This window comes from Brassica rapa, chromosome A08 (genome assembly GCF_000309985.2).
Source record: "Brassica rapa cultivar Chiifu-401-42 chromosome A08, CAAS_Brap_v3.01, whole genome shotgun sequence".
Classification (NCBI taxonomy): domain Eukaryota; kingdom Viridiplantae; phylum Streptophyta; class Magnoliopsida; order Brassicales; family Brassicaceae; genus Brassica; species Brassica rapa.
In genome coordinates, this window is record NC_024802.2 from 6,713,391 (window position 1) to 6,726,185 (window position 12,795).

A 12,795-nucleotide genomic window follows, 5' to 3' on the forward strand; every position below is an offset into this window, starting at 1 on the left:
CGTTGGCGAGGTAAGTATTATCCTTACTCCAGATCTTCTGACGTTGCTGGATCCATCAATGTGAAGGATCCATTCTCCTTCTTCCTTAGTCTCGCCTTCGAGGCGTACCTCCTGCTCCAGAGCAGGGAGGAAGGCAGGGGAGAATTAAGCCACGAAGTCTGCTAGGACCTGTGACTTTATAGCCGTGGCAGGTTGAAATATTACGTCGTACTCCCCTAGTTCCACAGCCCATTATGCTAGGCGTCCGGAGACTTCGGGTTTGTGGAAGACCAACTTTAAAGGAAAGGAGGTAATAACCACAATTGGATGAGCCTGGAAGTAGGGTCGGAGCTTGCGAGCGGCGACTATCAGGGCTAAGGCCAGCTTTTCGAGGTGGCTGTAGCGGGTCTCCGCGTCCAGGAGAGCCTTGCTTACATAGTAGATTGGTAGCTGCATGTTCCCCTCCTCACGAACTAAGACGGCGCTCACGGCGTGTTCGGAGACTGCTATATATAGCAGCAGGACTTCACCGAGTAGTGGCTTAGACAGGAGAGGAGGAGTGGTAAGATACGATTTCAGCTCTTGGAGGGCGGATTCGCATTCTTCCGTCCACTGAAAATCCTTCGGATTCTTGAGAGTTCCAAAAATGGCGTGAGATTTGTCGGAGACTCTGGAGATGAATCTGCTCAAGGCTGCCATCCTTCCCGTTAGCTTTTGAACCTCCATGACGTTCTTCGGGGAAGTGATCGAGTGGATGGCCCTGATTTGCTCCGGGTTGGCCTCGATGCCCCGGTGGGTTACAATTTACCTGAGAAACTTGCCAGAGCTGACCCCGAATGAGTATTTAGCTGGGTTGAGCATCATGTTGTATTTCCTGAGGGTGGAAAAGGCTTGCTGCAGGTGAGATATGTGGTCTTCCGCTTCCAGGGATTTAACCATCATGTCGTCGATGTAGACCTCCATGGTTCTCCCAATTTGGTCCACGAACATCATGTTCACCAGCCGCTGATAGGTCGCTCCCGCATTCTTTAGGCCGAAGGGCATAACCTTATAGCAGTACATCCCTCTAGACGTCATGAAGGATGTTTTCTCCTGGTCTTCCGGATGCATGAGTATCTGATTATAGCCGGAGAACGCGTCCATGAAGCTCATGAACTGGAGCCCCGCGGTGGCATCCACCAGCTTGTCGATATGAGGTAGCTGGAAGGGGTCCTTTGGACAGGATTTATTGAGGTCCGTGAAGTCAATGCAGACTCTCCACTTTCCGTTATTTTTCTTGACCACGACGACGTTGGCTAGCCACTCTGGATACTGCACCTCACGAATGAACCCCACGCCTAGCAGGATCTTGACTTCATTGTTGATGATCGCATCTCTCTCTGGAGCAAACTTCCGTCTCTTTTGTCTGACGGGTTGGTGTAGGGGATCTACCTGCAGCTTATGCATGATGATCTCCGGATCGATCCCAGGCATGTCCGCGTGGGACCAGGCGAAGCAATGGGAGTTATACCTGAGGAAGTCTATCAGTCTTCTTCTAAACCCTTCGGTTAGCTTTGAGCGATTTGGGGATGCCTGGTCTGATCCCCTTCGGTTAATGGCACCTCATCCATTTCTTCTACCTCCGGTTCCTGGGTGTTTGGATTTAGACTCGTGGTCTTTGGACCTTGAAGTCTTCTTAAAGATTGATCTAACCAGCGGGTTTCGTCTTTGTATTGGAGTTGGGCCCGAGCATTATAAAGAACTTGGAGGTTTACCTTTTCCAGGTCCTGAAGAAATTTGTTCAAGACCCGGAGACTTCATGGGGACCCGAAAGTATTTGAAAGGGACCGTATGCTGCCACCCTAGGTGAGGCCTCTACCGGTACCTGTGGGGATTTCGTATTCTACTGCTCGGAAGCTAGTCACTATCGAGTTCCCGTGCTGCACCCTGCTTTCTGCAGAAAGCCACTATCAGTCTTAGAGGGTGCTGGTGTGGGTGAAAACCCAAGTGCCAGACTTACGCTGTTTTTCCACGTTTGGAGAAACATGATATTATTGAGGTGCTCCCGGACTTTTGCACTTTCTCAGTGGCAATTATACCTCATGTCCCCTGTATCAATTTAGCCCGTAGCGTTTTAATACATGTACCTTTCACTTTTTTGGTATTTTAGTTTGGGACCCTGATATGTCTGAGGCTATACAGGGGTTTTAGTTAGTATTGACGGCATACTCGGGCTTGCGCAGACCCATTCCTACCTTATGCCTCATACCCGTTTTGTTTTTGTGTGGTCGTGCCACTTATCATTAAGGGTTGGCCAGGATCGGAGGTCTCTTTGACCTGATCCAGCTCGTTTCCCCTTTAAATATTATGGTATTTGTACTCTCTCTTATAGTCGAAACTATTTTATTATATAAGCTATGTTCGTAGACTTTCAGCGTACATATGAGTAGAAAAACATAATGCTTAAAATAAAAGATAGAATAATTAAATAGAAATCATGGTCCGGAGACTGTACAAGATATCAGCTTCCGAGATACCCCAGTGGTTAGGCCATGTTTTACCTCTTATTGTAGTGTGACCCGTTGTAGAAACCCGTAAAAAAAAAAAAAAAAAAAAAGAGAGAATGGTCGAGTATCTTTGTGGTGGTCGAGTCGCGGGCGATATGGGTCGATCGAGAAGTTTTGAAGTACGAAGTGGGCGAAGAAGTGATCGTGAGTTAACTATGGGTCGAATAAGTTGCTCGACCATAGTTAGAAGATGTCTTAGATTGATGAGACGGACGTTTTCGAAGCATAACATTTTTGGAAGCACGACGGTTTAGAAGCTCGACGTTTTGGAAGAATGACGTTTCTTCAGCATGAAGTTTTCCGCAAAACTTCGTATCAGCGGAATATTATTTCGAAGACATTGGAAACATGATGGGAATTAAGCAGGACGGGAAGCAAGCACGACGGGATTGAAGCACGACGGGAAAACCCGAAGTTGGCGAAAACCCTAATTTCGGTATTATGAAATTCTTTGAGGAAGCCGGAGGCTCGAGAAATATTTTTAAAGGATATCAGATATCATCTGGAATTTATTAAAAATATTAAACTCATCTGAATGGGAGAAGAAAAATATTCAAGATTAATCGCGGGTCAGAAATTTACGGGAAGGACCGAAATCAGGCCAATGGACCGAGAAGCTCGAGGTGACTCGTTGCAAGGGTTCAGAACGTGGTGTCAACCATCCAGAAAGCTCAGTGTCTACAGAAGCTCGAGGTGTCACCGTGCATGGAAGCTGCACATGCAGCTTGACATGTAGAAGCACGAGGTGGATCGGCCAAGCACGAGATGTCGCGACGCATGCAACCGAAGCATGCTGATCGACATGTGTGAGGATGTGTGGCGCCTTGCATGAGCTCCAGTCATGCAGCCTGACATCTGGGAGGAGTGGTGGCGTCCTGCATGTTTCCTGGACATGCAGCCAGCCATGTGGAGCACGAGGTGGATCGGCCAAGCACGAGATGTCGCGACGCATGCAACCGAAGCATGCTGATCGACATGTGTGAGGATGTGTGGCGCCTTGCATGAGCTCCAGTCATGCAGCCTGACATCTGGGAGGAGTGGTGGCGTCCTGCATGTGTCCTGGACATGCAGCCAGCCATGTGGAGCACGTGGTGCCGTCGTGCATGCGTCCGGAGCCATGCGGAGCGACACACAGGCTGCCACCAACCTGAAGCTGATTGGCTGGTGTCTCCTATAAATACCCCACGACCCCAGCTCATTTCTTCACATCCAGACCTGTCCAAACCAAGTTAAAAACATGAGAGAAAAGTAGAAAAAGAAAGCAAGTGATTCCGAGCTATATCGAGGTTTTTGAGGGTTTTTGAGAGTTTTCGAGGTCAGTTCTCTACTGATTTCGAGTCAGCACCTTGGGAAGGTTCTGTCCAACTGAAGATCAATCAAGGGAAGATCAGTTCAGATGGGAAGTCAACGTGGCTATGGAGAGAGAGATAAAGAAAGGGGTTGATCTAGAGTATGGTCGATTCTGAAGACCGATACTCCACCGAGAAGGCCAGTTCCGTCCAATAGTCGATTATTTACGATTGTGACGCGGAAGCTCTGTCCAATTCAATCCGTCCAAGCCAGTCATATTCTCCTACAATTAAGTGAGGTACTGTCCAAGATTAGTTCAGTTCCATGGGTTCAGATCAGTTGAAGTTCTACTCGATACTGCACCGGGAAGTCGAAGAACTGTCCAGAAGCTAATGGAGGTTCTGTCCGAGTCCAGATCAGCCTATCGAGGCCTTTCAGTTTCTTCATGGTGAAGCCGAGGTTGTGTCCAAGACAAGATCAGTCTAGTCCAGTCCAGTCAAGGCGTCTCTTGGGTTTTGGCTAAGTCCTCTCCGATCAACCAGCTGCTTCTCGCCTAGAACACTGTGAGTTGGTTTGTTTGAATTCCACTTGGAATTTAGGGTAGTTTTGTGAGTTGGTTTGTTTGAATTCCACTTGGAATTTAGGGTAGATCAAGTCTGCATATAGATTAGAATGATCACGCTATTGAATGGTAGAGTCCTTAGGGTTATTTTATTTATGGAACCGGACTCAGTTTAGCAAGGGCTAAGCTGAGATGAATGGAATTAAGACTGAGTTAATAACCTGACTAGGACTAGGGCTAGGATGCATCATGTTTTCTATTATTGCGTGTTGATATTGTTGAGTGCAGGTTCCCGTTATCTTTAAAGATAGTTTCTCAGCGGGAGGCTGGACTATCTGGGTAACGGTTTGATTGTGTTGTTTAGTATTGATATTATTGTTTAGTAGTTAGTACTAAGGGTCTTAGGCCATATAGGCCGGACTACTGGTACTATTGGTTTGTGTTGTAGAGTCGAGTGTCTAGTTTGGATCTGGAACTTTGGCTTTAGGTTAGGTTCTAGATTGAGTTTGTTTTGTTGTGAGTGTGCCGACAGTATGTGCGAAAGCCGCCCATACTAGGCTTGTGTAGGGGTGATTAGTGTTTCCTCGGCCTCGTACCCAGCGGGTTCAAGGAAACCCCTTATTCGCTGGATCGGGAAGACTCAGACGAACGGTGTCATGTACTATGGCTGAGTATTACACGACGGTGTAATGTGGCAGTGACCCGAAGGACTGTGGGCTGTCGCGCGGTGACCCGAATGACTGTGGGCCGCGGTCGGTTGAAAGTTCCTTCTTCTGGCCTTTGTGGTAGGGAGATAGGATATTGCCGATAGAGAGGAGGAACACGATGTCACCAGGGCCCAGGTTAGAGTGTTGTGTTAGAGTGTCGTAGAGGGTTATGGAACCCTCGAGTTAGTGTAGCACCGATATACGGTGTTATGAGTTAGATCGAGTCGTAGTTACTCATAGTCTTATTATTGTGATTGTGTTTGTGGTTGATTGATTTGGTTGCAGGTTCTGACGTTAAGTCTAAGTCTGGTTTAGGTACCGGATTAGGCTTGATGTGTATTTCGTTAGTGTAGGCCTGACGTTGGCCTGTATGTGTTTGAGTGATTGCTTGTGAAGGGTGGTGGATATTAAAGCTATGCGGTATCATTGGTTGGCCGATCATGTTCTTGTTTGATTGTTGGTCGATCGATTAATGATACTTGTATAGTCTAAGTGTCTAATACTACATGAGTATTGAACTCAGGCGTATATATGGTTAACTAGGGATTGCTTGTTGACTTGTTTTAATGCAGGTTCCCGTTACTTGAAGCTAGATCATGGCAGGAGGCCAAGTCTAACTTAGTAACGGTTTGCTTAGCCTAAGCTTTTATTGCATGCTAGGGCTAGATTGATTGTTATTTTGGGTTGTCTGGGTAGAGTCTAGGTTGCGGGTAGAGGCCGCCAGCTCACTGAGTAATACTAGATTACTCATCCAACTCCGTTGTCCTTTTTGCAGGTCGCTTTAGGTAAGGATGATCGGATAGCTTCGTGCTGGACGTTAGGACCGCCGGTGTAGATTTTCATGCCTTTTGTAAACGGTATTGTGAATTGTGTTATGTTGACTCGATTTGGCATTAGGCCGGGCCCAGTCTTGAATTATTCAATGTATGAATATTTCTTGAATCAATAAAAGTAATTGTTTTATATGCGCTTCATGAGTACTCTGATATTTGACTAGTCCGGTCTAACACAACGTTAGGTCGAGGTACGGGTTGAAAAGCCTTAGGCCTTGATCTAACGGAAAACGCTAACTCTAGGTACGGGTTGCAAAGCCTTATGCCTTGACGCAGCGGGACGAGTTAGTGGATGAACTGGTCAGGTCGTGGAGTAAAGTTTGTGACTCTGACCGGATTGTCCCTAGCCCGTCACGTAGCGCTTCCGGACCATGGTGTTGGGTTGGATGGTCAGTCATGTTCTTGTTTGATTGTTGGCTGGCCGGTTGGCCTTTCATCTCCAACCCTTGGTGTGGGTCGTCCGTCGGTCATGTTCTTGTTTGATTGTTGGCTGGTGGGTCGACCTATGCTTAGGACGGTTCGGGGGTGTTACAGAGGTGGTATCAGAGCATGGTTTTGTCCATGCTTCCGGAACTCATGATTTAATCGGTTTTAAATATTTATCGAGTCAAAAGAGTCACAAAAGGCATTAGGGAAACCGGTCACGTCCAGCGATAGGATTTGTTGTTTTAGGAATTAGGATTGAGATAGTGGAATCTAGAATTGCTAGGTTGCTTGTTTAGAACTGTTAGGTTGCTGGTTAGCATTGCTAGGTTGTTGTTAGTAGACTATTGGGATTAGTTGTCTACTAACTTGTGTGAAGTGTTCTTTTGAGTTGCAGCGAGTAAGTGTGTTTGTTGATCGGAACTTTAAGGAATGAAAACCTTAAAGTGGAGGGAGTTCGAGGCCAAACCCAAACCGAAGCAAAAGAGGAGAGACAGGTTCAGAGGGACTGGACAGTGGTATGGACTGGACAGATGGGAGGAAACAAGACTTCGTTGGGAAATGACTTCATCAGTAGTTGGGAAGACGAAGATCGAGAAGGTTGAGGAATCTGTACAAGGATGGTATCTATCAAAACGACAAGATAGTATCATGGGCGATGAATGTGTTATGACAGAGAAAAAGTAGGAGAATGACTAAGTGATCATTCAACTGATGAGATATGAAGACGATTGTGGAGGCCTTGAAGAGGACGCTCAAGGAACCGTGGTGGACAGAGTAAAGAAGTTATGGAGAATGTTGTGAAGAAGAGCAATTTCACAGCTAAGAATTCGAGGACGAATTCTATTAAGGGGGAGAGAATGTAGAAACCCGTAAAAAAAAAAAAAAAAAAAAAGAGAGAATGGTCGAGTATCTTTGTGGTGGTCGAGTCGCGGGCGATATGGGTCGATCGAGAAGTTTTGAAGTACGAAGTGGGCGAAGAAGTGATCGTGAGTTAACTATGGGTCGAATAAGTTGCTCGACCATAGTTAGAAGATGTCTTAGATTGATGAGACGGACGTTTTCGAAGCATAACATTTTTGGAAGCACGACGGTTTAGAAGCTCGACGTTTTGGAAGAATGACGTTTCTTCAGCATGAAGTTTTCCGCAAAACTTCGTATCAGCGGAATATTATTTCGAAGACATTGGAAACATGATGGGAATTAAGCAGGACGGGAAGCAAGCACGACGGGATTGAAGCACGACGGGAAAACCCGAAGTTGGGCGAAAACCCTAATTTCGGTATTACGAAATTCTTTGAGGAAGCCGGAGGCTCGAGAAATATTTTTAAAGGATATCAGACATCATCTGGAGTTTATTAAAAATATTAAACTCATCTGAATGGGAGAAGAAAAATATTCAAGATTAATCGCGGGTCAGAAATTTACGGGAAGGACCGAAATCAGGCCAATGGACCGAGAAGCTCGAGGTGACTCGTTGCAAGGGTTCAGAACGTGGTGTCAACCATCCAGCAAGCTCAGTGTCTACAGAAGCTCGAGGTGTCATCGTGCATGGAAGCTGCACATGCAGCTTGACATGTAGAAGCACGAGGTGGATCGGCCAAGCACGAGATGTCGCGACGCATGCAACCGAAGCATGCTGATCGACATGTGTGAGGATGTGTGGCGCCTTGCATGAGCTCCAGTCATGCAGCCTGACATCTGGGAGGAGTGGTGGCGTTCTGCATGTTTCCTGGACATGCAGCCAGCCATGTGGAGCACGAGGTGGATCGGCCAAGCACGAGATGTCGCGACGCATGCAACCGAAGCATGTTGATCGACATGTCTGAGGATGTGTGGCGCCTTGCATGAGCTCCAGTCATGCAGCCTGACATCTGGGAGGAGTGGTGGCGTCCTGCATGTGTCCTGGACATACAGCCAGCCATGTGGAGCACGAGGTGCCGCCGTGCATGCGTCCGGAGCCATGCGGAGCGACACACAGGCTGCCACCAACCTGAAGCTGATTGGCTGGTGTCTCCTATAAATACCCCACGACCCCAGCTCATTTCTTCACATCCAGACCTGTCCAAACCAAGTTAAAAACATGAGAGAAAAGTAGAAAAAGAAAGCAAGTGATTCCGAGCTATATCGAGGGTTTTTGAGGGTTTTTGAGAGTTTTCGAGGTCAGTTCTCTACTGATTTCGAGTCAGCACCTTGGGAAGGTTCTGTCCAACTGAAGATCAATCAAGGGAAGATCAGTTCAGATGGGAAGTCAACGTGGCTATGGAGAGAGAGATAAAGAAAGGGGTTGATCTAGAGTATGGTCGATTCTGAAGACCGATACTCCACCGAGAAGGCCAGTTCCGTCCAATAGTCGATTATTTACGATTGTGACGCGGAAGCTCTGTCCAATTCAATCCGTCCAAGCCAGTCATATTCTCCTACAATTAAGTGAGGTACTGTCCAAGATTAGTTCAGTTCCATGGGTTCAGATCAGTTGAAGTTCTACTCGATACTGCACCGGAAAGTCGAAGAACTGTCCAGAAGCTAATGGACGTTCTGTCCGAGTCCAGATCAGCCTATCGAGGCCTTTCAGTTTCTTCATGGTGAAGCCGAGGTTGTGTCCAAGACAAGATCAGTCCAGTCCAGTCCAGTCAAGGCGTCTCTTGGGTTTTGGCTAAGTCCTCTTCGATCAACCAGCTGCTTCTCGCCTAGAACACTGTGAGTTGGTTTGTTTGAATTCCACTTGGAATTTAGGGTAGTTTTGTGAATTGGTTTGTTTGAATTCCACTTGGAATTTAGGGTGGATCGAGTCTGCATATAGATTAGAATGATCACGCTATTGAATGGTAGAGTCCTTAGGGTTATTTTATTTATGGAACCGGACTCAGTTTAGCAAGGGCTAAGCTGAGATGAATGGAATTAAGACTGAGTTAATAACCTGACTAGGACTAGGGCTAGGATGCATCATGTTTTCTATTATTGCGTGTTGATATTGTTGAGTGCAGGTTCCCGTTATCTTTAAAGATAGTTTCTCAGCGGGAGGCTGGACTATCTGGGTAACGGTTTGATTGTGTTTTTTAGTATTCATATTATTGTTTAGTAGTTAGTACTAATTGTCTTAGGCCATATAGGCCGGACTACTGGTACTATTGGTTTGTGTTGTAGAGTCGAGTGTCTAGTTTGGATCTGGAACTTTGGCTTTAGGTTAGGTTCTAGATTGAGTTTGTTTTGTTGTGAGTGTGCCGACAGTATGTGCGAAACCCGCCCATACTAGGCTTGTGTAGGGGTGATTAGTGTTTCCTCGGCCTCGTACCCAGCGGGTTCAAGGAAACCCCTTATTCGCTGGATCGGGAAGACTCAGACGAACGGAGTCATGTACTATGGCTGAGTATTACACGACGGTGTAATGTGGCAGTGACCCGAAGGACTGTGGGCTGTCGCGCGGTGACCCGAATGACTGTGGGCCGCGGTCGGTTGAAAGTTCCTTCTTCTGGCCTTTGTGGTAGGGAGATAGGATATTGCCGATAGAGAGGAGGAACACGATGTCACCAGGGCCCAGGTTAGAGTGTTGTGTTAGAGTGTCGTAGAGGGTTATGGAACCCTCGAGTTAGTGTAGCACCGATATACGGTGTTATGAGTTAGATCGAGTCGTAGTTACTCATAGTCTTATTATTGTGATTGTGTTTGTGGTTGATTGATTTGCTTGCAGGTTCTGACGTTAAGTCTAAGTCTGGTTTAGGTACCAGATTAGGCTTGATGTGTATTTCGTTAGTGTAGGCCTGACGTTGGCCTGTATGTGTTCGAGTGATTGCTTGTGAAGGGTGGTGGATATTAAAGCTATGCGGTATCATTGGTTGGCCGATCATGTTCTTGTTTGATTGTTGGTCGATCGATTAATGATACTTGTATAGTCTAAGTGTCTAACACTACATGAGTATTGAACTCAGGCGTATATATGGTTAACTAGGGATTGCTTGTTGACTTGTTTTAATGCAGGTTCCCGTTACTTGAAGCTAGATCATGGCAGGAGGCCAAGTCTAACTTAGTAACGGTTTGCTTAGCCTAAGCTTTTATTGCATGCTAGGGCTAGATTGATTGTTATTTTGGGTTGTCTGGGTAGGGTCTAGGTTGCGGGTAGAGGCCGCCAGCTCACTGAGTAATACTAGATTACTCAACCAACTCTGTTGTCCTTTTTGCAGGTCGCTTTAGGTAAGGATGATCGGATAGCTTCGTGCTGGACGTTAGGACCGCCGGTGTAGATTTTCATGCCTTTTGTAAACGGTATTGTGAATTGTGTTATGTTGACTCGATTTGGCATTAGGCCGGGCCCAGTCTTGAATTATTCAATGTATGAATATTTCTTGAATCAATAAAAGTAATTGTTTTATATGCGATTCATGAGTACTCTGATATTTGACTAGTCCGGTCTAACACAACGTTAGGTCGAGGTACGGGTTGAAAAGCCTTAGGCCTTGATCTAACGGAAAACGCCAACTCTAGGTACGGGTTGCAAAGCCTTATGCCTTGACGCAGCGGGACGAGTTAGTGGATGAACTGGTCAAGGTCGTGGAGTAAAGTTTGTGACTCTGACCGGATTGTCCCTAGCCCGTCACGTAGCGCTTCCGGACCATGGTGTTGGGTTGGACGGTCAGTCATGTTCTTGTTTGATTGTTGGCTGGCCGGTTGGCCTTTCATCTCCAACCCTTGGTGTGGGTCGTCCGTCGGTCATGTTCTTGTTTGATTGTTGGCCGGTGGGTCGACCTATGCTTAGGACGGTTCGGGGGTGTTACACCCGTGGGGTTCGATTTGCTTTTGAAACGAACGTCTTCGCTGGAGGGTTCCTTCATCCTCTATAGGGTTTTGCATCTTTTTGAATCTAGGGACCTCGTTTGGGAGTTGTTTCATGCCCCAGCCCTTGCGGATCTCTGTGTTGTTGACGTTCAGGGGCCATTGTCTTCTATCGATGGAGGTTTTCAGCGCTTCCATGAAGCATGTAGTCGCATTCATCCCTTGGAGAAAATGTGTTCGGAGGTCTCCTATCTCCGTCTGGTGCCTGCTGGGGGCTCTCTTCCGAGGGGGTTTTGTCGAGGTGTTCGTGCCCCGCTTGTTTATATGTGAGATCACCGGTTGATAATTGTTGAAGCTTTTGGCTATCTTATCTATGTGAGGCAGAGGACGAGGGTCATGTGGGGACCAGACTCTATGAGCAGGTGCCACCTTGCAGGTTTTTAGGGGAGACCATGCGAAGCGGTCGACGTAAGCTCTCTAGAAGCTTTTTGGATGTAGGGTCCGGACTCTGCAGAGGGTTCCTAAATTGCCCCTACTGTTGACCCCTGATTCCTTATTCCGCGGGATCTGAGGTCTCCTCTGTAGTTGCTATAAGACCTTGGTTTTCCCCTTTAAGGTGGTCTGGTAGCAGGACCTAGAATTCTCCTGGTCTCCTCTGATTGCTCTGATGCTTCTTTGCTAAGATGAGCCTTGGCTTTCTCTGAAAGGATTTCTCGGAGATGCCCCTTTTGGGCAGTTCGTTGACCTCGATCTTCAGGGCGTCGCAGTCTTCCATTTTGTGGCCGTGATCGCGACCGGAAGTCGCACCAGAGTCCTGGGTTCTGGAACGAGTCAGGTGCTTTCTTCTTTGGGGGCCATTTGACCTGTTGGCCCATCTGCCTCAGCGTGTTAACCAGCTCTGGTGTGGATATTGAGAGATGGGAGATATCTGGCCAGGTAGACACAGACATCCCTTCTTCTTTTTCTAATGGGCGCTATTGGAACCTGCCCTGGTTCCTGCTTCCGGAGTCCTTGGATTCCTTTTGGGAGGATCTTTCTTCTTGGTCTCCCTGGTTTGATCGGGTGGACCTCTGATCCTGTTTCGGTTTAGCCTTGGCGCGGCTAGCGACGTCCTCTTCCCACTTCACATGTGCCCATGCTCGGGATAACACATCCTCCATGGGTTTGCAAGGTTACATGGTTAGCTATTTGTAGAGCCCTCCGTCTGGAAGTAGGCATCTCTTGAAGGCAGAGATTGCGGTAGGGATATGTTGGGGAAAAATTTCCCGGTATTATTTCCCCAGCCTCCAGGCAGGACTCAGTTCCCCAGATCACTGGTAAATGAGTACCCCGGGTCCCCGCCGGAGGAAACCTTAAGCTCGGCTCCTGGACCCTGTGAAGGACCCTAAGATCGGCTCACTCGAATGGATCAGATTTGGATATGAACTCGAAATGGAGAACTAGATGGAATTAAGGGTCGCACGAAGGTTGCGGATTGGCCTTCGATATTCCCGACTTCAGATGGTGCTTGATATGACTCACAAGTCCACCAAATGAAGAATCTCGAACCCTTACTTGATATGACTCACAAGACCAACGAAAAAGAGAAGTGTTTACTTGGATATGACTCACCAACAAAATAAGAACAAGTTCTTAAACGAAGAACAAAGAGTTTAACTCAAACTTTAGACAAAAACGATTTCTGA